This window comes from Pongo pygmaeus, chromosome 22 (genome assembly GCF_028885625.2).
Source record: "Pongo pygmaeus isolate AG05252 chromosome 22, NHGRI_mPonPyg2-v2.0_pri, whole genome shotgun sequence".
In the NCBI taxonomy this organism is placed as follows: Eukaryota; Metazoa; Chordata; class Mammalia; order Primates; family Hominidae; genus Pongo; species Pongo pygmaeus.
In genome coordinates, this window is record NC_072395.2 from 28,181,662 (window position 1) to 28,207,261 (window position 25,600).

The window sequence follows — 25,600 nt, forward strand, 5'->3', positions numbered from 1 at the left end:
GCGGTGCCCGCGCACGCCGGCCGCCATCGCCTTCGCGCCTGGCTGGCGGGGGCGCTGTCCTCCCCGGCCGTCCGCGCCGCTCCCTGGAGCTCGGCGGAGCGCGGCAGCCAGGGCCGGCGGAGGCGCGAGGAGCCGGGCGCCGCCGCCGCCGCCGCCGCGGGGGCCATGACCGTGGAGCAGAACGTGCTGCAGCAGAGCGCGGCACAGAAGGTGAGGCGAGCCCGCGAGCCGGCGGGCCCCACTCCTCCTTCCGACGGGCTGTCCTCTTCCGCCGCGGCCGGGCGCCCCGGCCTCGCCGCCGCCGCCGCCGCCTTCCCCGGCTTCCTCCCCCGTCACCCCCGGCCCCTGCCTGTCGCCTCGGGGGCGTCGCGCCCAGTGCCCAGCTGCCTGTGGGAAGCAGAGTGTAGTTTGCGGGCTTCAATCCACTTCCTTCTGCCGATTGTTTTCCCGTAGCAGACGGTGCCAGGTATTGAGAGCGACCCTCACATTCCTACAGTGCTCTGTGTGGCTTCTTGATGAAACTTTATTCTCTCCCCTTAAATAAGAAAGAATAGCCAGTTGTCATCGTTTCTGAACCGATTTTGTCTTTCAAAGGTAGTAGTGTACCAGGCCTGCTGTTTGGCAAAACGGTCTCTACCAAAATCGAATTACCTGCCTTGCGGGGCAGGCGTGTTGACCAGGTGCACTCTAGAAGTAGGTGGTTTGCTTGGTTTCTTTTCCTTTTAAGGTTTCCCTTTCTTCTTCTTCTTTTCTGTTTCTTTTTTTTTTTTTTTTTTTTTTTTTCAATATAGAAACTGTCCCTAAGAGAGGAAACCTTTCTGGCCATGTTATTCCAGGAATCTTTTGCCCCTAAGTTTGACCTTGTTCTTTCGTTCACCCTTTACTCTTGCATCAGTCACACATTCAAATGGTCACTCACTGAAGAAAACAATTAAAAAACTGTTTGTGAAACTTTATATCTTTAAGGTGAATAGACATCATTCTGCTATTTTAGATTTTGCTTTCAGAATCTTAAGTGCACTATCATGGCTTGCACCATGTTCTGAAGAGTAGTTGGCCATGATTTAATTTCTTTTTAAAATTTTTCATTTGCGTGAAAAGCATTTTGGGCAAAAGAGTAAACCGTGCCTTAGTCGTGTTGGAATTACGGGGACAGTTAGGGTTTACTGTGATCAACCACCAGAGTTATATTTGGTTTGTCTGGGTGAGTAATGAATGCCCCACCCTGTTGTAGTTTTGGTGTAGCAATATTCTACCTGTGCTTGACTTTAGAATAAGACCTGTTCTAAAATGGGCTGTCTACATACAGCCTGCTGAATTTTTGCTTTGAGATTATTTTTAGAATTTTATGATACTGCTTTAAAGTAATCGAAGATACTCAAGAAGTTTGGAAAGCAAGGGTAGTGCGTTGTTATTTTAGGCACGTTGGGAAAGTTGTTTTTGAGGCTTGTATATTAGTTGATATTACTGGTAAAGTTAGAAGGATATTGCACACTGCACTTTATTTACAGTGAAATAATTCAAGATTTAATAATGAGAATTTAAAAGAGTTTACTTCCTAATCCTCCCTATTCTATTTTGAATACCTTCAAGTTCAATTTTTAAAGACTTAAGGTTTAGGAAAGAGCACATGGTCATGTGAATGCTAAGCAATATTTAATATGTATGGTACGATTTGTTTATAATTGTCTTCAATGTTGAATATTAAAGTCTGTTTCAAAGTGAGAAATACAAATTTTTCACATCTCCTAAGTTTGAACAATGGGAAGAACTTTCTAAGTTTGGGATTTTTTTTTTTTCATTTGATTTTGACTAAACTGCATTAAATAACTATGCAGGCTCCATTGCATGGTTCAGAGGTTATGCATAAAATTGTAGAATCAAGAATCAAGTTAACGAAAGTGATCTTGGCTGTCGAGTCCAATTTCCTACTTTAATGAATCCCCTCCCCACACAAAGGGAGTAGTAGTTAATTCAAAATTTTCATTATGATGCTATTTTTAGTATGGGTGTGTTTTAGATCATTTCATTGTTATTGGGGTTTTTTTTAGAGAAATTTTTATACTTCCATAATATTTAGATTGTTTTACAAAAGAAACACTTAAATGTGTTTGCTTTCCATATTAATACACGATTACTTTGTTACTCATATTAGAACTATTTAAAAATATTTATATGGATATAAATAAACCATCTACCTCAATAAGTTGACAGATTTAAATCCGTCAAGCTAGTAACCAGGAAGCGGACTTAAAGCTGGTAACTAGGAAGTGAACTTCACACTTAGAAGAAACAAAAAGTGATAGTCTGTTTTTACTCAGACACTTTATGGGTTATCTAAAAGGAGAGGTGTGTAGTGTATATTCCATAGCCAACATTTTAGCCAGTTTTCTTCTCACCTTAAAAAATTGTGTATACATATGTGTTTTTAAATTTTAAGTATTTACTATTTAAAATTTAAGTATTTACTTTTTAGCTATATTATTTTCAAGATTTTTTAAACTTTTATTTTGCAGATGGATTTAAGTTTTTTTGTTGTTTGCAGTACCACACTACACAAAACTTTCATGATTTTTTGGTTCGCCTAAAGAATTCATTAGGCTTTGTCACAATGTAGTATGATGAGGCAAGGGGGCTGCCTTTCCCTTTTGATGTGTTCTTTGCTTGATTGCTGGAGTTTGGCCAACCCAGGGACTTATGAGATGTAGTAAAACTGCAGAAAGCTGCTTTTCTGAGGTTTAGATATTTCAGGTGAGGTGCAGTTGGCAGCAGATGAGTTAAATTCTGTGATAATTTTGGTTTTGGACATGTATCTTCAGCCTTTGTGCTTCATATTTACCACAGTGTAGGCCTTAGATCTCAGAAATTTGATACATAGATTCAAGTTCCAAATGCGGATACTCCACGGCGGCCCCCCCCAATCTATCTAACCAGATGAACCAAGCTAGGATTCTTTAGGGCAGTTATTATTGGGAGGAGGTTTGCTCCCAGGGACCAAATTAATTTACAGAGTGAAATGAACAGGATACTATTTACATTAAATGTATCCTTCTGAGTTGAGTAAAATATATTGTTTCACTCTAGGGCTTAGAACAGTTCTTTACACATAGTAGGACTCAGCAAATATGTGATGAATGAAATAAGTGAATGGTTTCCAAAAGGAATATAGTACTTTGTTTCCTAACTGAATCTTGAAATTTAAAAATTATTGAGAAACAATGAGGCTGGGCATGGTGGCTCACGCTTTAATCCCAGCACTTTGGGAGGCTGAGGTGGGAGGATCACTTGAAGCCAGGAGTTCAAAACCAGCCTGGGCAACAAAATGACACCCTGTCTCTTAAAACAAAATGGCCAGGCGCGGTGTCTCACGCCTGTAATCCCAGTACTTTGGGAAGGTGAGGCGGGCAGATCACGAGGTCAGGAGTTCAAGACCAGCCTGACCAACATGGTGAAACCCAGTCTCTACTAAAAATACAAAAATTAGCCAGGCGTGGTGGCACATGCCTGTAATCCCAGCTACTCAGGAGGCTGAGGCAGGAGAATCGCTTGAACTCAGGAGGCGGAGGTTGCAGTGAGAGAGATCGCGCCACTGCACTCCAGCCTGGGCGACAGAGCAAGAGTCCATCTCAAAAAAACAAAAAACCAAAACAAACAATGAAAGCTTGAAAAACTGTGCTCATGCTAGGAGAATAGGCAGTGGTAGTGAAAGACAGGATGTGGGATAGATCTCAACCACCTTTTTGTCACCTTGGGCAAGTCATTAAGTGCTTCTGAAGGTTCTTTTAAAGCCGTAATATTAGTATGTTAACAGTAGTATGTTAAGGCTTTAAACTTTAGCAACTTCTTTAGATTAGATTGTTTAATGGTCCTAAGCAAGTGTTCTGTATAGGGAGAATAAAAAAGAAACAGTATAGAATGGAGGCAGAGGAATCTAACAGATCTACAGTCAACTTTCACTGAATTCCTCCAAAGGTGAGGGTTAGGTGGGAAGGTTGTCATAGATTAACCAAGTTCAAGAGTTAAAACTTGAAAAACAATGCAGACTGGATTCAGGGTAAATTTCTTACTTAAAATAATGTGTATTTTCCAATTTAGGATTATCTAAGGTTATCAAACTATATCATGCAGCATTTGATAGTTAACATTACTTAAATCACTTTAAATGTTATGTAAAGGGGGTATTCTTTATTAGGAATCAGTTGATAGTATAAGACTTGATTGGGCAGAGAGATAGGTTTCCAACTGTTTATTCCTTTTCTTATTCTTTCCTTTTCACCACCTAATTTTGACTTGTATACTCACATTGTATCCAGACTTTTAAATGAATTCACATCATTTCTAATAAATATTCTGTTGATTTTCTTCAATATTATATGTATACAGTCCATATCCTTTACAAATACTTAATATTCTGACCTCTTTCTTGTCATTATTTTTACCACTTATTACTTTAAGATTACAGAATGCTACTACAATTTATGTTAGTTTCTATTATATATTGTTTCCTTATAATATGGAAATTTTCTTACATTCGTTAAGTTTTATAAATGTTTCAAAACTAGATTTAGATGTTAACTGTCATGTCTTTTTCTTTGCAGTGAGTGATATTTTATATGTCAGTAATATAAGAACCATTTGTGCGTAAGATATATGAATATTTACTATATAATCCGTGTAAGGCACTGTGCTGAGTCTTCTTACAAACTTTTTTCATTTAATCTTTCCAACCACGTTATGAAGTCAGTGCTATTTTTCTCCTTTCTTATTGAAGCTGAAGAAACAGTATTGGAGAACTAAAGCAACATTTCATCTCTAGTATGTATTAAGGGTCGGATAAACTCAAAAGTCATGTGATACACAAGCCCCTGCTCTTAACCACCATGTTGTATTGTTTTGGCTGTCCTTGAATTCCTGATAAAACCCCATTTGGTCATGTTGCTTTACTATTTTAATATATTTCTATATTTAATATAATAAATTTAAACCTAGAATTTAGTATACAGTTGGCCTTCTGTATCCACAGGTTCTGAATCCATAGATTCAACCAGCTGTGGATTGAAAATATTCTGGAAAAAAAAAAAGCATTGTTGCATCTGTACTGAACATGTACAGTCTCATTTTGGTCATTATTCCCTAACAATACAGTATAACAACTATTTATGTAGCATTTACATTGTGTTAGGTATTATAAGTAATCTAGAAATGATTTAAAGTGTGCTGGAGGATGTGTGGATGTGTAAGTATTATACCATTTTATATAAGGGACTTGAACATTCGCAGATTTTGGCCTCTTTGGGGGTCCTGGAACCAGTTCTCCTTGGATTCTTCAATGAGATTGGTTACAAGGTTTGGTGTGCCCATGAGGGCTATTAAGATAAGGTTAGCTCATAAAATGATTAGAAGGCTTTCTGTGTTTTCCTGTGCTTTTGGAATTGTTTAGTGTAGGATTATGTTGAGTCATTCAAAATTGATGGTGTATGATCTTTTTTGATTTGAAAAATTAGGGTTCAACTGAGGTACTTGTTACTTTGAAGATTTGGTGAACATGACTATCAGGGCTGAGCTGCTCATTTAGAGCAAATTTTAGGTAAAGTTTCCAAATTTTGCTTATTGTCTTTCAAATTTTCTATGTTTTCTAGGGTCAAATTTTAAAAGTTGTTGTAGTTCTAGAAAATTCTAAATTTCATTTAGGTTTCTGTATTTATTGGTCTAAAGTTTTGTCCTAAATCTGTGTGTGTGTGTGTATGTATGTACATATATATATATATATATATATATATATATATAGACGTGCCATTTTTTTTGTCCTGCTTGTTTTGTTGTCAGTAGTGTTTGCCAGATGCTGATCTTATTTCCTGCTTTTTTTTTGAGACGAGGTTTTGCTCTCTCACCCAGGCTGGAGTGCAATGATGCAATCTCAGCTCACTGCAACTTCTGCCTCCCAGGTTCAAGCAATTCTCCTGCCTCAGCCTTCCAAGTAGCTGGGACTACAGATATACAACACCACGCCCAGCTACTTTTTGTAATTTTACTAGAGACAGGGTTTCATCCTGTTGGCCAGGCTGGTCTTAAACTCCTGACCCCAAGTGATCAGCCTGCCTTGGCCTCCCAAAGTGCTGGGCAATTTCTCTTTGTATTTCTAATGGATTCAATCCAAACTTGTGTTTTTGTCTTTTAGAATTTAACCATGCACATATGGTGATAACTGATAAATTTAATCTTTTTAATTAAATTAATTAATGGATAATCATCTGATTATCCATTTATTAGTCTTGTTTTCTCCATTCAGTTTTGATGGATAGACCAAATTTTCATTGTATCACCACCCCCACCCTTGTCTTTAACGTTTTCTTTTGAATTTTGGCTCTTTTAATTGTAAACAAATATATTTTTATAATATAAAATTTTGATAATATAAAACATTAATAGCTTTTTCTGATAATATAAAAAATTAACTTTTTTCTCCACCCATTTGCCCCAAATTAGGTAAGACATTTTAGCATGTTTTTTCTTATGGTATTCCTAGTTTTGTTGGGATAATATAGAATTGTAATTCTAGGTGATGAATTTTCTTAGTGTTGCAGATGCATTATTAGTAGCTAGTTTTTTTAAATTAACTATTTAATTTTAACTGTGTTTTTTGGTCTGTTGTATAATGCTTTTTGATGGTTTGATGTCACTCTGCTTTTTTTTTTTTTTTCCAGATAAGTTAACTCTCTGTGTTACCTTGTAAGATTTTACTCTTTGTTTTTAAGAGTTCAGAAATTTCACTTGCATGTGTTTATGTATGTGTCTTTTTAATGATCCTGCCTAGGATTTTTCATCTGAAATCTGTGTTCTCAGGAATTTTTCTTCCACTCTTTTCCTCGTCTTCATTTAAAACTACATTATTTGGATTTTATATGTCACTTATCTTTCTTCCTGGCTTCAAATGTTTCTTCTCTCCCTTTTTGTCCTGTATGCTATGGTAACTTTTTAGTTTGATTATCTAGATTATTATTTTTGTAATGCCAGTTCTGTATTTACTACCCTTATATGTGGTCAGATAGTTTACAAAGAGTTTTGTTTTTAATAATATATATTTTTAGTTTGGTTCTGAAGTACACATAATTGAATTAATTTTACCAATTGTCTCATGATCAGCTCTTCCTGCAAATATGTTTTCATTTATTTGTTAAATTGCTTATTTTAAATAATAAACACACATGAACACCCTATTTAAAACAAAAGCTGGAACTTCGATAATAATCTATATCCATTATCCTATCCCTTTACTTTCATTTGAGATTATCATCTTGAATCCTCTGTTCATCTTCCTGTTAATTTGTTGCATCTATATCAATGGCTGAAAGTATTTTTTTTTAATGTTAGTTGTTTTAACTTAAAAATTTTAAGAACTTTTCCCTGCAACAATATCTAGAAGGTAGTCGTCTGTATTTTTAACTAAGAGTTTTAAAGTTATATTTGCAACATTTTAGACCCTTTTTCATCTGTGCTTGAGTTTTGTATATGGTGCGAGGTAGGGATATAGTTTTATTTTCATCATATACAAATTGAGTCTCTCATATCCAAAGTGCTTGGGACCAGAAGTGTTTTGGATTTTGGACTTTTTTTTTCCCTTCAGATTTTGGAATATTTGTATTTTGCTTACCTGGGTTGGGTAAATATCCTAAATTTGAAAATCTGAAATCTGAAATAAGCCAGTGAGCATTTCCTTTCAACATCTTGTTGGTTCTCAAAAAATATGGAGTTTTCAAATTGTGGAGCATTTCTTATTTCTGGCTTGGGGTTTTGGGATGTGCAACCTTTAAATGATTTAAAAAATTTCTTTTGTTATCTTTGCTTTATTGAAAAGTTAATGCAGTTTTCTACGGAATTGATATGCCATCTTTGTCATATATGCAAAAGTTTAATGCAAAATTTTTTTCCCTTTCCTTGACTCATTCTTTTTCATCATTCATTTTGTGAATATCTTCCTGTGTTCATTGTTGTTGCTTTAGAATAATCTCTCATACTGGAAAAGAAAGTTCTTTGCCTTTGTTCCTTTTTTTCAGAAGTAACACTTGACTTTTCCTTAGAAATTTTAGAATGATCATACCAAGTTCTCTCAAATCCTCTGTCTTTTTGATTAATTTGATTGAATCTGTAGATCAATTTGAGATTATTAACATCTTTATGATACAAGATGAGCAGGATATACTTCTATTTTTATTAGGTCATGTTTAATATCTCTTGTGTGGTTTATAATTTAACACAAAATTATTGTACATCTTTTGTTTCAGGTAGTTGATAATTTCTGATAACTGTTATATGGCAGTGCTTTTAAAAATTTGCTATTGGTGTATGCAAATGCAGTGGTCTTTTGTATGTTAATTTTATATCTAGCCACCTTGCTAAATGTTTCTAATACCTTTTCCAGAGGCAATTTTGTACTTTCTGTGTAAAAGATCATATCATTAAGGGAGGAGACCACCCCTCATATTGTCTTATGCCCAATTTCTGCCCCCAAAGAAAGAAAAAGTAAAAACTAAAAGGCAGAAATGAAATCCACAAGCAGACAGCCCGGGGCCACACCCTGGGCCTGGTAGTTAAAGATCGACCCCTGACCTAATCAGTTATGTTATCTCTAGATTACAGACATTGCACAGACACTGTGAAAGTCCCTATACTGTTTTGTTCTGATCTAATTACCTGTGCATGCAGCCCCCAGTCACATACCCCCTGCTTGCTCATTTGATCATGACCCTCTCACACGCACCCTCTTAGAGTTATGAGCCCTTAAAAGGGACAGGAATTGCACACTCCAGGAGCTCGGCTCTTGAAGCAGGAGTCTTGCTGATGTCCCCGGCAGAATAAACCCCTTCTTCCTTTAACTCGGTGTCTGAGGAGTTTTGTCTGCGGCTCGTCCTGCTACATCATGATTAAAAAGTTTTATGTATAATTTCAGTTTTTGTGCCTGTACTTTCATTTTTTTCCTGTACTAGCAAATACTTCCAATAAATATTGATTAGAAGTGATAACAATGAGTATTTTGTTGTTGTTGTTGCTGATCTAAAAAGGCAGTTACCTACTTTTGTACCTCATGCATTTCTGAAATATTTACATGTGTTAGTTGTGCAGATTTACAAAGTAGGTTCTGTTTAACTAAAAGATATTGTAGTATTTTCAATTGTGATGCTTGCATGTATTTTTTCTTTGGGTACTGGTGACCTTTGTTTAAGCTTTCACCCTAGGTATCCTGGGTGTGGTGGTGGAGGGGTGCTGGTAGTTTGTCAGTCTCTTCTCTATCGTCCTAGGAACTGTGAAGTCAGGCAGGGCACTTTTTTTTCATATTAGTGGCTCTCACTAATTTCCTTCTCCAGGGGCCACTCCACCATTGATTTCTGCCCTGATGTGCTTAGAGTAAGGTGGTACGGGGTCTTTCTTTCCCTGACACTGGCATAATTTTACTCTCTAATGTCATACAATTGCTTTAAGCACTGACCTGCAGCAGTGGCCTGCCTTTTTCCTACAATATACTCACTGATTTTTATTATGTATGAAGGACCAAATTTGGCTTGTGAAAGTGAGTTTAGGAATGTCACTATATAATATGAGCAAGTAGATGATGTGAAAGTTGAATTTATAGAAGGATGAGGCCTTGCATTTATTTTGGCAGACTTTAATTTCCAAGGACATCATCCTTGTCATGACATCTTGTTTTATGTATGTAATAAGTAATTTCTGAGTTTTTCTCTTTTTTGCCCCTTGATTAACTCTGCTTCAGTACAGACCATCTGCTTTATTTTTAGTTTTTGGTTCTCTGAACTGCTGGATATTTTAAATGCCCAGCAATATTTTCCTTAGTCTTGTTACTATAGGTTTAGATCAGAGTTTCTTATAATATGGTTTTTGTGGACTGTCTTAATTATCTGTAGTGCTTGCTATAAGTGCAGACTTCTGTGCCTCACCTTAGACCTATTGTTTCAAGATGTTGAGGGTTGGGCTAAAGCATGCTTAATAAGAATCTCAGATTATTCTTCTGCACTTAATGTTTGAGGATCACTGGTAGAAGTTAATTAGTATTCTTAGAGATAAAAGTGCCTTGAGCACTGTGTAAATTGACTGCAGGGGTCCTTTAGGGATTGAATTATCACAATACACCAAATTTAATATGGAAGCAGGGTCTTTGAACAGACATTGTTTTTTTTTTGTTTCAGGTATTTCTCTCCATCAGTGCAGCAACATGTTTCCTTGTAGAGGAGCTGTCTCCTCCCTCAGGCTTTTCTGGCCAACATCTCTATGGAAACCCAAGGCTTCAGGTGGCTAGGTGGGATACTTGCCCCTTTTACTCCTGGGGGCGCAAATAAGTTGAATCGATGCATTAAGGAGTTGGAAAGTGATTGTACATGCTAAAGTTGTAGTCTTCCTGTTTCTTTCTGGCTGTTTTTTTTTTTTTTTTTTTTTTTTGGTGTGTGTGTGTGTATTTGTGTATGAATAATTCCTATAGGATTTTTTTGGAGGGGCTAACCCATAGCATATGAAAACTTATGTACAACTTAAATATATTAAGATTACTATTCTTTGTACTATTTTAGACATGAAATAGAATATCTTATTGTCCTGGAAATTTCTTTTGTTCCTCATTCATACTGTCCCTCTTTTCTACACCACCCCCCGCCCCCACACTACTGCTATCTTGACTTTTTTCAGGTTAATGTTATCGTGGTATGATTTACACTGGAAGTGTGTAATTTGATGAATTTGGCCATACAGAACATTTCTGTCACTCCACAAAATTTGTCCTGTGTCACCTTTCTCATTTATTATCAACACCCTCATTATTTCAGGCAACTGTTGATCTGATTTTTATTACTGTAGATCAGTTTTGGCTGTTCTGGGTCTTCGCATAAATAGATTTGTTTATACCAAATTTTTTTTTTTCTCGCATCTGACTGCTTTTGCTCAGCAAAATGCTTTTGAGATTCACCCATGTTTTATTGCATGTATCAATGTGTTTCTTTCTACTGTGGTGTAATATATAAGTATTCTCACATCTGTGTATTCATGTACCTTTTGATGTACTTTTGGTTTTTTTTTCCAGTTTTTGACCCATATATAATGTTATGTGTACATTTGTAAGCAGGTCTTTGAGAGGTATTTCTATTTCTCTTGGGCAAATACATAGGTGTAGAATTGTTATAATACTAAATTGTTATCCAAATTGATTGTATCATTGTACATTCTCATTAGCAATATAGGAGAATTTCAGGTGGTCTACATTTTTGCCAACACCTGGCATTTTTAATCTTTTATGTTTTAGCCATTCGGTGAATATGTAGTGTACCTCATTGTGGTAGTAATTGTGTATTTCCCTAATGACTAATGATTTTGGACATCTTTCATGTGCTTGTTGGCCAGTTTGAGGATTTTTTTTTAACATTACTACTCATACATTATCCAGTTTTAACACTCCTACATGATAGCAATGACAATAGCTGCATTCTTCCAAGTCTTAAAATGGCAAAAATGTCAGAGATGTAGCTAAAGGTAAAACACTCCAGGACCAAGTGCTAATATGTTCACAAAACAAATTGAGATTGCACAGTTTTTTTTTGTTTGCTTGTTTAAACTAACACCTGATAAAAAGGTACATTGCTGAAAAATGGGAACTCATTTCTTCATCATGCCTCAAAGTAAATATTAAATTTATCTCTTTAACAATTAATTGCACACATACATGAGAAATCTTTATGATGCATATTTTATTACACAGTGTACAAAAATAATTTCACATTTTAATTGGGTTGGAAGTTTGAAAAGAACATGGTGCAGTTGCAGGGGTGGGATGAACTGTGGCGAGGTAAGTAAATTAGACAGAAATTGGGCAGAAAGATACTTCCTTTTTTTTTTTTTTTTTTTTTTTTTTTACAGTTTTTCATCTGTCTGAAGACAGGGAAGAAGAGGAATCTGCATTGGAAAAACCCCACTGTATCTGTTGGGTTTTTGTTGTTGCTGTTCAGTCTGGAAATGGGTGGTGTGTGGTGAGAGGTCGTTAGGTCATCAGGGCAGAATTGTCTGCAGAGCTGGGAGCTACCTCCTCACGGAAGTGGGATAGATGTATTGGGGAGGGGTTTGCAGAGAGGAGTCAGGAATGATGGACCATTAGTGGCCAGGGCTTGTTATGGTAACACCAATATGCAAACCAACTGTGCATTCACATATACAAAAGTTTTGTGTCTTAATTCATGCCAGAATACATGCATAATCAAATGTGTCAGTTAAGGGGGAGCTACAGAAACACTGGGCTGAAGTTCTGGGGTTTTCTTTGTCTTTGTGTGAGGCCTCTGGGCTGGGTCTGGGTGTCTGATCAAGAATGCCCTGAAGTTTTCCCATGGGGCTTTGGAGAAAGGCTTTGGAGCTGGGCAGAGCTGAGGATGAGCACAGAAGAAAGGAAACAAGTGGTCCACTACCTAAGGTTTAAAATCCTCAATTTTTGGAGGGAAGAATTGACATAAGATTTTATCGGTGCCACTTCACCAGCAAGAAACCTCTAAGGCCAGCAGTGCCTCCTCTGCCCAGGCTTTGCTTGCACTCACTGGGCTCGCTCTGCCTGCTCGGCCCAGCAGGCTGCTCTCAGCTGATCCCCAGCCCAGATACCACGACCACTGCCGCTCCGTGCTCAGCCCATGGCGGGACCGGGTATACCGCATGTGGCTTCCACAGCTGGACTCCAGCATTCAGATGAGGGGAACGTGGTAGAACCCAGAAACTTGGAGACGGCAGCAACCGTGGAGCCCCAAGGGGGTGTTATAGCTTCTGCCTGGGGAGTCCCGAGGTCTGAGCCACCAGGGAATGCCACAGCCCTCCCTTGTTCCTGCTGCTCACGGCTCCGTGAATGGGGGTGTGTTAGAGCTTGTTTGTTCCTGCTGCCCACGGCTTCGTGAATGGGGGTGTATTACGGTTCTAGTTCGGGGGGTCCTGAGGTTTGGGCCCCCAGAGGGGTCGCAGCTCGTCACTCCCATAGTCCAGCAAATGGGAGTGTGTAACAGCTCTTTTCCTGCCCACTGCCCGCAGCTCCAGGAGCCGGCCAGGTGCGTGTTACAGCCATTTTTGTTCCCACTGTTTGGCGAGTTCTGGGTTTTTGTCCAGTGACCAAGAATAATGAGGTATGTGGACACCAGAGAGTGAGGAAGGCAGAGGAGAATTTCATTGAGCAACATAAAAGCTCTTGACAATGAGAGGGGACGTGAAGTGGATAGCTGTCTGTGTGAGAGGGGCCCCAAAAGCTGGTAGCCATCTTTGTAGTTGAGTCCAGGGTTTTTTTAGGTTTGGAATGAGGAGATGTGGGCTGGAGGTAGCCTTGGAAAAGGCAACATTCAATTGGTTTAAAAGCATTATTCAGAAACAACCAATTGGGAAAGAATAGGCAAAAAGAAAAGTTTTCACTCCAGCTGTGGACTCTATCTATATCTAGAACTGGCAGCTTGGTAGGCTTTAAACTGTCTTTGGTTTGAAGGTCGGGTTTCACCAGGGACCTGTCCCTGCCTGCCTAGGAATTGGTCTACTGTGGCGCCTGCCTAGGAATTTGTCTGTTGTGGCGCCTGCCTAGGAATTTGTCTACTGTCCCTGCCTGCCTGGGAATTTGTCTACTGTGGCTATCAGAAACAGCTCTGCACAGGCCTCCTGGGGTCAGTGGACACTCTCTTTACCAATTTTGGTAGCATCATGCAGATTCGCAGAACTGGCTTCTAGGCTTCTTCCCAAGTGAGGCAGGAATTGAAGTCACTTAGAACAGTGGAACTTACAGAACTGACAGTGTTTCCATTCTTGCTGGGTGGCGCCAGGAGGAGAGCACCAGTGTACCTGAGCATGTGGAACTGTAGCAGCGTAGCTGAAAGCAGCATATAAGATGACCCTGGTCAGCTCTGTGGTTTCTATGGTGTGAAGTGGGTAGGAGTTGCAGGCCTTTGGGGTTACAGAGATCAGAGCCGCTCCCTCAGGTCATGGGGTCCTGTGCTAGGTGTGGTCCTAGGGCTGTGTGAACATTGGTGGGGTTTGCCATTACTTTATTTTTGTCCATCTTGGTGTTGGCTTAGGCAAACCTTAGGGTCTGCAGTTTTTTGTTGTTGTTGTTGTTGTTGTTGTTGTTGTTGTTGTTTTTGAGACAAAGGTCTCACTGTGTCACCGAGGCTGGAGTGCAGTGGTGCAATCTGACTCACTGCAACCTCTGCCTCCTGGGTTCAAGTGATGGTCGTGCCTCAGCCTCCCTCGTAGCTGGGACTACAGGTGCACGCCACCAGGCCTGGCTAATTTTTATGACGGGGTTTTGCTATGTTGGCCAGGCTGGTCTCGAACTCCTGATCTCAAGTGATCTTGCTGCCTCGGCCTCCTAGGGTCTGCAGTTTTTTGTTGTTGTTGTTGTTGTTGTTTTGAGGCAGAGCTTCGCTCTTGTTGCCCAGGCTGGAGTGCAGTGGCGTGATCTCAGCTCATGGCAGCCCCCGCCTCCCGGGTTCAAGTGATTCTCCTGCCCCAACCTCCTGAGGAGCTGGGACTACAGGCACCTGCCACCACACCCGTCTAATTTTTGTATTTTTACTAGAGATGGGGTTTTGCCATGTTGTCCAGGCGAGTCTTGAACTCCTGACCTCAGGTGATCCACCTGCCTCAGCCTCCTAAAGTGCTGGGATTACAGGCGTGAGCCACCGCACCCGGCCGGGTCTGCAGCTTTTGAATGAAAGTAAATGCTCTTCCAAGCATTTCTTGCATGAGCAGAAGAGTGGGTAGAATTCTCTTGGTTTGCTGTCTAAAGCGAGAGGGCTGACTAACCACTTTAGGGCCACGGCCTCCTTCCCCACCACCACACTACTCCCTCTCTTTCTCCTCTCTCCTATTCTCCCCTCCCTTCCCCCTCCTCCTTTTCCTGAGTGCTGATGCTGTTCTGCCTTAAGCTTCTAAGCAGGGGCGTCTTTTATGGTTGGGGAGAGGGAGATGTGGGAGGCAGGCAGGGGATGTTGCAGGAGAGCTACTAGTAACCCAGGCCCTCTGTCTTTTCCTTATTGACCATTTTTATGTCTTCTTTTTAACATGTTAAGATTATTTCCCAATTTTTTAGTTGGGTTATCTTCTTGCTGTTGAGTTGTAGGAATTCTTTATATTTTGGTTGTCTTTTATCATGTATATGTAATTACAAATACTTTCTCCCAATGTGTGGCTTGTATTTGCATTTTCTTAACAGTTTCTTTGAAGTTGAAGTATTTTAATATTGATCGTTTAATTTACTTTTATGGTTAGTACTTTAAAATTTTCCTTTTTTTTTTGTGACGGAATTTCACTCTTGTTGCCCAGGCTGGAGTGCAATGGCATGATCTCACTCACTGCAGCCTCCACCTCCCAGGTTCAAGCAATTCTCCTGCCTCAGCCTCCTGGGTAGCTGGGATTACAGGCATGCACCACCACGTCCAGCTAATTTTTGTATTTTTAGTAGAGACAGGGTTTCACCATGTTGGCCAGCCTGGTCTCGAACTAGCGACCTCTGGTGATCCACCTGCCTCGGCCTCCCAAAGTGCTGAGATTACAGGCGTGAGCCACCACGCCCGGCTACTTTAACCATTTTCTTGAAACTCAGTTTGTAAATTTTTTCTCCCTGTGTTTTGTTCTAGAAGTTTGTCATTTTAGGTTTATGATCCATTTGGAATTCATTTCTATGTGTGTTCTGAGGTGTCACTAAGTCAAGGTTCATTTATTGCATGTGTATTATCTAGTCCCAGCACCTATTTTTGAAAAAGCTGTCCTTTCATCATTGAATTATATTGGTGTCTTTATGGAAAATTAATTGACCATGTATGAATGGGTTTATTTTTGAACTCAGTTCCTTTCTATCTTTACGCTGTGCCATACTTTCTTGATTACTGTGGCTTTGAAATGTGCCTTGAAGTGGGTAAATGTAAAGTCTTCAACTTTGTTTTTGTTAGAAATTTGTTTTGGCTATTCTAGAATTTTTTGTATTTCCAAATACAATTCTGAGGCACTTTGAACAGTTGGACAAAGAGCCTTCTGGGATTTTTGAGTGGGATTGTGTTGGATGTATAGATTCATTCTGACTGGACATCTTTACAGTATTTTAGCCTTTCAATCCAAGAACACATATTTTTCTCCATTTATTTAGGTTTTATTTTTAAACAGTTTAAAAGTCTTTGCATATCTTTTGTTAGAGTTGACTTTTTTGATGCTATTGTAAGTGGTATTTTTTATTTTTATTTTTTTATTTTTTTTGAGATGCAGTCTCACTTTCACTGCAGCCTCCGCCTCCCAGGTTCAAGTGATTCCCCTGCCTCAGCCTCCCTAGTAGCTGGGACTACAGGTGTGTGCCACCACACCCGGCTAATTTTTTGTATTTTTAGTAGAGATGGAGTTTCACTGTGTTATAGCCAGGATAGTCTTGATCTCTGGACAGCATGATCCTCCAGTCTCGGCCTCCCAAAGTGCTGGGATTACAGTTGTGAGCCAGTGCGCCCTGCTAGCAGTTTTTAGTTTTTATTCCAATTGTTTTTTGCTGGTATATGGAATGTGGTTGATTTTTCTGTATGAAGCTTGTATCTGTGACTCTGCAAAATTCACTTATTCTAAAAACTTTATTTACCACCTTTATTCATTTTAAAAATTGTACTTTTTGGGGTCTTCTCTAAAATATTTAATAGAAGTGGTAATGACAGACATCTTTGTCTTGTTCCCGATTTTGTATGGAAAGCAGTCTTTTACTACTAAGTATGATTTTAATTGTTGCACTTCTTATTTTGTTAAAAATGTTGTGTTATTGTTCATTTATACTTCTAGATATACTACAGCTTAACCATTCTACAGTTAAACTATTTGTTTATATATCTTTTTATATATTTATGGTCCACTGTGATTCTTTTCTGTGAAATTGACATTTGTTTCTCTTGCCTGTTTTTTCTTTTGGGCTATTTATCTTTTTCTTTATGATTTGAGGTAGTTCTTTATGGTTTAGAGACTACTTTTGTTTTTCTGTTTATAGTAGTCCACCTTTGCTCTCATGGAATGTGTTCCAAGACCCCTGGTGGATGCCTGAAACTGTGGCTAGTATTGAACCATATGTAGAGTATATTTTGAAAGAGACTACATTCATATAACGTACTGTATATGTTTTCAAAATATTTGAAATAGTATACCGTATATAGTATGGTTCAATACTATATAGAATATAGTATATAGAATATATAGTTAAGAAAATACTATATAGATAAGAAAATACTATATAGAATATAGTATTTTCTTATCTATACATACCTGTGATAAAGTTTAATTTATAAATTAGGCACTATATAACTATATAGTACATATAGTTTTTTTCCTATATATACCTACCTGTGATAAAGTTTAATTTATAAATTAGGTAATTTATAAATTAGTAGAGACTAACAACAATAACTAGTAATGAAATAGAACAACTATGATAATATAATGTTGTGTGAATGTAGTCTTTTTCAAAATATCCGATAACTGAGATGGCTGCTGACTACTAAGTGGGTAGTATACACAGTGTGGATATGTTGGACAAAGGGAAGATTCATGTGGGTGGCATGGAGTGAAATTTCATTATGCACAGCACTCAGTCAGAATAGTGCACAATTTAAAACATCGTTTCCGGAACTTTTCATATTTTTGGACTACACTTGACCATTGGTAACTGAAACTTCAAAAAGTGAAACAAGAGATAAGGGGAAACTACTGTATATGTTTTGCAAATATTTTCTGTTTTCACGATGTCTTTTTATTCTGTGTTCTTTCATGAATAGACATTTTTATTTTTAATTTAGTTTCATATATAATTAGCTTCCTTTAATATTTGAACTTCCATGTCCTGTTTCACAAAGATAGTCTCATTTATTGCCCTCTAAGTGTTTTCTTAATTTGTCTTCATTCAGGGTTTAAGTTTCATACCACTTGGGTTTGATTTTTGCATGTTTGAGTAGATGTCAGAATTTATTTTTCCCCTCTGGAGAACCAGCGACTTTATTGAACAGTTCCTCCTTCCCATTAATACTCTACCTGACAACAGTATGTATACTTTTTGAATTCTTCATTTGGGACCATTTTAAAGAAAAACAGGTGTCAGGAACTCTCGCCCTTGAATTAAAAAATACATTTTTGAGACAGAGTCTTGCTTTGTTGCCCAGGCTGGAGTGCAGTGGCATAGTCATAGCTTGCTTCAGCCTCAAACTCCGGGGCCCACACTATCCTCCCTCCTCAGCCTCCCAAGTAGCTGGGACTACAGGTGTGTATCATCCACCCAGCTATTTTTTAGTTGTTTTTTTTTTTTTTTTTTTTGTAGAGATGGGGTCTCGCTCTGTTTCCCAGGCTGGTCTTGAATTCCTGGTGTTACGCAAGCCTTTCACTTTGGCCTTCCAAAGCATTGGCATTACAGGCATGAGCCACTGTGCTCAGCAAAATTAAAATATTTTTATTTTGGTTTTACTGAAACTTGTTTAAATATAAACTAGGCATACATTTATAATGTTCTGTTGGGTATCTCTTACGTAATAAGATAAAAAACCAACTAGTAACTTAAAGGTAAACAAAACTACAAAACTGGAGAAATTCAGAATAACAAGGTTAGCTTAATTTGACAGATGGCAGCGTTTTGCAGAAGCTAATTTGGCATTTGTGGCTTCAACTAAGGAAATCAGTATATGTATTTCAGGATATTGTAATATGTTAAGCTTTTGGGAGTAAATTTTATTTCTGTTGTCAACCATACTACATTTCTGACTTGATACCTAATTAATAACCATTATTGTAGAGTGAGTGGTATTTTTGTCTTTTTATTGTAAAACTGTAACAGATATGCTCCTAAGTGGTTTTTTTTTTTTTAATTTTTTTTTCTTAAATATCGGCTCAGTAAATGCCGATATTTCCATGTTGAACTGAACAGGTTGTGTGATTTAGTGTAGAGTAAGATACACTTGCTGTGAATAAGAGGTAACAATTATAGTTTACCTTTAAGTTAGTGCCAAATAAATATTTATCAGAACTTGTGAGTACTTTGCCTTGTGTACATATTTTAGTGCCTGGGCCATCAAGAGAGTGACATACTATGCAGCGTGATAACTGCTTTTGTAGACATTGTGAAATAGTATTCTTATACTGAAGTAATAATTGTATTCTGAGTATTGCTTTATTGCTAGTATGTGTTTCTGCTTATCTGTGGGAATTTTCCAAGGTTTGTCTTTGATTTTCTGATTTCTTTGCAAGCTTTATCTTTGAGAGATTATATATTTTCCGAGTCATATATGTTCATTACTATCAAGTATGTGTATTGAAAATAAGTGTAATGTTACATCTTCACATAAATTCCAGTTTTAGGTTTTCAATTGCATGTGTACATTTCTGCTTAGTCATCACTCAGTATCATGACCGTTCATTTGTGTATTCTTTGTTTTAAGCAGATTGAGAAATAACATACAAAAAGCTTTTAAATTGGTAGTAGCTAGAGCCAGAGGTGCACAGATAATGTTGAAAGTTAAAATATTTGCAGGTAGAACTAAGAGGATCTAGGAAGACTAGGAAAGATCTTATAAAGGAGGTAATAGCTGAAATAAACTGTTGAAGATTTGTAGGCAGGTCGAAGTGTTATTCCAAGTAAAGAGAAGTCTATGAGCAAGGACAGATCTTAAATGATTTAGTGCCTTCTGTTATCTACACATGGTTTTATTTGGCTGAGTGTGATATAATAATAAATATTTGGTCTTTTTCCCTTGTTCCTGGCATGGAGCCCCTAAAGCCTTTGGAATTTACTCTCTAGTCAGTGCTAATCAGATGAGTGGCGTGGGTCTGGGTGTTGGGGGAGGAGAGGCTGTGTAGCTTCTGCTTCAGGGTGGGTACTCTTTACCACTGTAGTTAGAGGGCGAGAACTTTCAACCCCAGTCTAGCATCCGGGGAGGGAAGAGGGGCTGCAGATTGAGCTCAGTCACCCATGGCCAATGATTTAATCAATTATACCTTAATGAAATCTCCAGTGCTCTGTGTGTGTGTGTGTGTGTGTGTGTGTGTGTGTGTGTGTGTATGTATGTATATATGTATTTTTTTTTTTTTTTCCTTGAGACAGAGTCTCACTCTGTTGCCCAGGCTGGAGTGTAGGAGTGAAGTGCCACAATCTCGGCTCACTGCAACCTCCGTCTCCCTGGTTCAAGCAATTCTTTTGTCAGCCTCCTGAGTAGGCTGGACTACAGGTGCATGCCACCACGCCCGGCTAATTTTTGTATTTTTAGTAGGGATGGGGTTTCACCATATTGATCAGGCTGGTCTCGATCTCCTGACCTCAGGTGATCCACCCGCGTAAGGCTCCCAAAGTGCTGGGATTACAGGCATGAACCATTGTGCCCGGCCCCTTATATCCTTTTAATAAGTGTTCAGTAAATAGTAGTTCTATGATAATGCTCAGCGTATATGGTTAACTTTTTCCCCTAATTCTTTTTTTTTTTTTTTTTTTGAGATAGAGTCTTGCTCTGTCTTCCAGGCTGGAGTGCCGTGGCGTGATCACGACTCACTGCAAGCTCCACCTCCCAGGTTCACACCATTCTCCTACCTCAGCCTCCCCAGTAGCTGGGACTACAGGCGCCTGCCACCACATCTGGCTAATTTTTTGTATTTTTAGTAGAGATGGGGTTTCACCGTGTTAGCCAGGATGGTCTCAATCTCCTGACCTTGTGATCCACCTGCCTCCGCCTCTGCCTCCCAAAGTGCTTGGATTACAGGCATCGGCCACTGCGCCTGGCCCTTTTTTTCTCTTAAAACTATAGAATTATATTATTAATACACTGTTAGTATACAAAAATTGTTTTCAAGGAATTTGTATCAGGGTCCAGTGAGGACAAAGAAAGGACAAAAAGTAGAACAAAGGAGATTTGGTATAAAGAAGTATTGACTAGGAACAGATGATTGGCTGCTAAAGGGTAAAGAGAACTCTAAAGTAAGAAATGAATTTGGGAGAGGCCCTTTAGAAGCCCCAAGATTCTGAGAGATTCATTTCTTGTTGGAGAGGTTGTGAATGGAGCCCACTGGATGGCAGAGCAGTTTGCAGAAGTGCTGTAGCTTGGGACATTCCTGTCAGTAGCTCTTTTGAAGTGGTGTAGAGTATGTGCTTTATTGTATCTAGATGAATGGAGTTTCCAAGAGACCACAGGACATATTATATAAGTAATTAGCGTGACCAAAAACTGTATTTGCTTTAAGGAATTGTGAAAAATATAACTGCTAGGAATTATATAGTATTCCAGTTTCAGAGTTCTACTTAGAGCATGTTTATTTTGTTTTATTAGTATAAGGGAGTTTATTTTTGGATTATAAGCTAATTAGGCAAACAAGTACAGAACCTAGAGATGCATAAAGATTTAATTGGACAAGAGAGCTATAATAGGAATCTGATTATTAGCATCAACAACAAGTTAAATACATATTTTATTTAAACTGCAGACATAGTGATTCAAGGATATGATTTGATTCATAAAAGTTTTGTTTACCTACTTGTTTTCCAGAATGTAGGCACTCTAATTTAAAAACAGACTGTGTTCCAAAAGATTTTGCAAGTTGGGTTTTTGGAACTGAAAATACATGTTCCCATAGAAACCATGTTTCCTGGTGTTGTGTTCTTATTTAGAAATGTATTTAACTCTGTGTGAACTTAGCTTATGGTGCTGAGTAACAATATTTTTTGGGAGAAATACATTTAGAGTTTCTACTCATGATGTATTTATCTACTAATTAATAGGGATGGGGAATACTCTTTTACATTTTAATTAAAAAAATTTTTTTTTGAGACTGAGATTTGCTCTTGTGCAGGTTGGAGTACAATGGTGCAATCTCAGCTCACTGCAACCTCTGCCTTCTGGGTTCAAGCTATTCTCCTGCCTCAGCCTCCCGATTACAGAGATTACAGGCCTGCGCCACCACGCGTGGCTAATTTTGTATTTTTGATAGAGATGGGGTTTCACCATGTTGGTCAGGATGGTCTCGAACTCCTGACCTCAGGTAATCTGCCTGCCTCGGCCTCACAAAGTGTTGGGATTACAGGCGTGAGCCACTGCACCCTTTTTTTTTTGAAATGGAGTTGCTGTCGCCCAGGCTGGAGTGCAGTGGCGCGATCTCAACTCACTGCAACCTCCACCTCCCGGGTTCAAGCGATTCTCCTGCCTTAGCCTCTTGAGTAGCTGGGACTACAGGCGCCTGCCACCATGCCTGGCTAATTTTTGTATTTTTAGTAGAGACAGGGTTTCCCCATATTGGTCAGGCTGGTCTCGAACTCCTGACCTTGTGATCCACCCATCTTGGCCTCCCAAAGTGCTGGGATTACAGGCGTGAGCCACTGTGCCTGGCCCAGATGGGGAATACTCTTAAGGGTCATAAACATGATGCAGATATGGTTGAAAGGTTGGGTAACAGGTAGGAAAAAGGACTCTGCGGCAAGGGAGGGTGGAAACCATCATTTATCTAGAACTAACTATATCCATTGTTCTTTGCTAGTTTTTCTCATAAAGTATCTCATTTCCTTTTTCTGGATTACATGAATGCGTAATGTTTTAGCTCTGGAATTCTATAAAAAGTAGGAAGAGACTTAAAATTTAGAATTCTTGGCATTTTTAAGCTTTAATGGAAAGGGTATACCTTCAGATTTATGTGCCCATAGAGATATATGAATAATTTATTTTAATGCTAAAGTGCTGTTAATCCAAAAAGATTGAGTAAAGCTTCAATCTGTGACAGTAGGATATGCAGCATACCTGAACCATTTGTTATCCCCCAAAAACTTGAAAACCAGGGTTAGTTGCCTGGTGAGTAATAAACAACTCTTCAAGAGAATGCAGGTTTTGGTCAGTAGGAGTTTTACTACTTGTCACAAATAAGGGGAATACTCGGAGTATTCTTTAGAGCATTGTCGCCTCTAGGGAAAGTGACAGGGAGGTTTTATGGGGTGATGGAGAGGGGAGAGGGTGTGACGTCACATGTAGAGGAAGGGTCCCAGTGGTGCAGATGCAGTGAGTCACCATGCCAGCAGGTAGGTCACGTGTTATGGTAATGAAGCTATGGTTCCCCCCAGGGTGCTGACTTTAGCATGATAATGAGGAAAGTTCACTTGGGTTCATCTGCATGTTGCCAGGGTCTGTCAGGAGCTGGCTCCAACTAAGTGAGCTCATTCCTCACAGGGTTTGGGAAAAAACAGGTGGCAAGGTAGGAGGTTGTAAACAGGCCAGTTACTCAAGTTGATTAAATTCCTGTAGTCCCCGGGGACCCTCCTTGTCTGCTTACACATTCATGGGACTGTTATATAGATTATTTGCAATAGGGAATTTCAGTAATATTATATATTTTATACAAACCTTCAAGTGAGATTGACAGGACCAGAACTAGGAAATTCTAGATGGAATGTAGGAGTGTAGAAAGTTCGCTTAGTAAGTGGGCCTGACTTATGTCATTTAGAAGAATTCTTCAATTTAGAAGAATTAGAAAATTTGCTTATTAGTTGGCCTGATATATGTATGCTTCTTGTTCCTGTATGAGAGGAAAAAAAAATGGCTTCTCTTTACCTTTCTAGGTTCTTTCACTGGACTAGAAATTAAATTGACAAGAGGCAGATTAACAGGAGAAAACCCATTTGAATTACATAGGTACTTACAGGAGTCCCACAAAATAAGAGACTTGAAGAAGGGTCAATGATTGAAGCTTATGTAGCATCCAGAGCTACAAAAAGTGATAGGGGTTTGGGGCTTCTGGGAGGGGTGGCAACACAAGTTATGAGAGGGTGGGGAGGAAATCTATGGTGAATAAAGGGTGTCTTGTGTAGATAAAAAGTCGCTCAAGTAATAAAAGTTGTTGCAGCCCTCTTGCTGATACAGATACTTTTTCTAATGTCGATTTCCTTTAAAAATGGATTTTTTTTTCACAAAAGGACAGTTTTTCAAGGTTACTCTTGTGTCCGCAGTTTCTCAAAATAACTACCTCAAAATATGCCAAAGAAGTATATTTTTGGGTGGCATATTCTAGTTCCTGCAGTCTTATTTGGGGGTGGTGTGTCCTGAGCCCCAGCATTCCCATCTCCAATAATGAGTTAGTGCCTCTTTTCTGTGGATAAGCTTGTCTTGTGTGATATGGCTTGTTCCAGCTCACATCTGCAGGCTCTGCTGTATTCATTTATTCAGTCAATGTTGATTGCTTACCATGTGCCGGGCATTATATGTATGTACCAGGAGTACAGTGATGAACGAATTATGCTCTCATTGATAACTTTGAAATGATTATCATTTGGTGCCTAGCAGTGCTTTAGTGCACGTGCTTCTGAGGTTTAAGAGTTCTTGTCGTCTTTGGATTTACCTTGTGATTAACCATAGTGTATTATTATAATTTGTGGTGAGTCTCACAGAAGGCACCTACATGTGCAGAGACCTTTGCATTATGAAGGAGAATGGTGTTTTGTAGACCCTGAATGAAGGAGAGGGAAGAGGAATGCCAGGGGGAAAGCAAAGCAAGGTAATGCTGGGGACAGAGGTAGGGACTCTAGCATGCAGAGGTCCTTTAAGCTGTGAGAAGGACTATACTATGGGAAAATTCCTCAGACAAGTCATAGAATATTACATTTGAGGGAAATGAAAGATCCGGCTTACAGATTAACAAGAAAAACATGACTCGAGGTTTTTTTCTTCTTTGCTTTCTAGCTATTTAGAGACTGGTTTGGACTCACAAACATGAAGGATGTGTTATGTACTTGAAATTCTTGGACAGTAAGTATTAGAGGTTTCTTATGGTAAGAGAACATGAGCTAGAGCAGTGTAGTGTTATCAGGTAGATGCAGAGGTTTTTTGCAAAATCAGATGTGTGTGTGATTACTCACTTTAAAGACAGTATAATGAATTAATCCTGTCATCGACAGGTAACTTTGAAATGCCTTGCTTAGCAGTGCATGTGATTCTGAAGTTTAAGAATGCCTTTGGAGTTTCTATCAGGTTTTTTTTTTTTTTTCCTCTATTCTTAGAAAATTTGGAAGGTTTTTTTAGAGGTCATTCTAAGAGTTGCTCCCCCTGCCTTACACCTATCCCGAAGGATGGAAACCTTTGACTTTCTTTTCCTGAACCAAGTTTCATTTATATTTGGAAATTTAGCTGAAGGAGCCAAGGACTGACTTAATGAGTCACCCACTGCTTAACACAAACTTTTTTTCTCCTTTGTCGTCAGTGGTGCTTTAGTTTTCTTTTACCATTTTATAAGTATTTTACATCAACATAATAGTGGATTTTTGCACTGAGTTTCCATTTTTTATTGAATCTTTAATCTCCACTGTTAGATATCCTAGAGTTGAGAAAATATGGCAAGGACATGGAATTTGAAAGACCTAGTTTCAACCCTGTCTCTGCACTTACTAATGTCTTGAAGTCTCTGTTAGCTATAAAATGAGAGTAACTTTCTAGAGGGTGTGTGTGTATGTGTGTATTAAATGAGAGTATATATTGGAAACGTTGGAAACAGTCTGGTATAGGGAAGTTTAAACCTTCACTCTGAAAGTTTGATTAATTGAGTGCTGAAATAAACTGGCAGTAAATAGATTAGCAAG

General features: G+C 38.7%; 1 protein-coding gene across 2 annotated transcripts in view; it reads left to right on the forward strand.

Annotated features, from left to right (window-relative positions):
* Nucleotides 1-277: 277 nt before the first annotated feature.
* Nucleotides 278-25,600, forward strand: part of USP25 (ubiquitin specific peptidase 25) — a 153,789-nt gene continuing 128,466 nt past the window's right edge. For both annotated transcript variants that reach the window (XM_063659641.1, XM_063659642.1), the window contains exon 1: nt 278-466. The gene's annotated coding sequence lies outside the window, so the exon portion shown is untranslated. The remainder of the gene's footprint in view (nt 467-25,600) is intronic.